Genomic DNA, 684 nt, shown 5'->3' on the forward strand with positions numbered 1-684 from the left:
GGGCTCAGTAAACAATGGTTGTTTTGTATCAGTAGCTTCAGAATAACGTCTGTGCCAATAAAGCCGTGATGGAAAGTTGCTGTCGATGCTTCGGGGTATTAGCTATCGTCAGCCCACCTCCTCTTAATAAGTCCGCTGTGCAACCACCTGGAGGGTCAGGTGAGGTCTCCGGGCCCACTAATAAATGCAGAGCTTTAATTCTAAGTACAGAGAGTAAAGGCCAGCCTAAACACAGCTTCATCCAGAAGATGAAGGGGAGTTTTGACTAAGTCTGAGGCAGTATTTAGCACTGATTCAGTGCCACACAGCTGCAAAAGCTTTCTGGCAAAATAATAGAGCAATTATCTGTATTTTTTCTCCTTCTTTCCGCTGGCATAAAGCAACGAGAGGACAGCTGTGTCTGTGGTTCTCTATCTGCTGCTGCATGTATCAGGATGGATCAGAGTTTCTATGTTATGTTGGACACGCTGCATCCGTCCTGCATACATGGATGCACACGGATACAAGCTGCAGGCTGGGAATATTTGGGTCCGGGGATTTCCACTTTCACTCCACCTTTCACCCAGAATTTATAATGACAGTGAATTAAAAGCAGGTTGGAAATAAAAGCATTTATCATTTGTATTTTACTGTGAAGCTTTTCCTTTCTCATCTGTCATCTATCTATGAAGAAGTGAACTTGTA

At 43.7% G+C, this 684-nt stretch overlaps 1 protein-coding gene across 1 annotated transcript in view; it reads right to left on the reverse strand.

The window, feature by feature from the left end:
- Positions 1-684, reverse strand: part of LOC118333081 (versican core protein-like) — a 30,751-nt gene that overhangs the window by 9,004 nt on the left and 21,063 nt on the right.

Source organism: Morone saxatilis, unplaced genomic scaffold, assembly GCF_004916995.1.
Source record: "Morone saxatilis isolate NCDOM2014 unplaced genomic scaffold, NCSU_SB_2.0 Contig21, whole genome shotgun sequence".
Taxonomy (NCBI): domain Eukaryota; kingdom Metazoa; phylum Chordata; class Actinopteri; family Moronidae; genus Morone; species Morone saxatilis.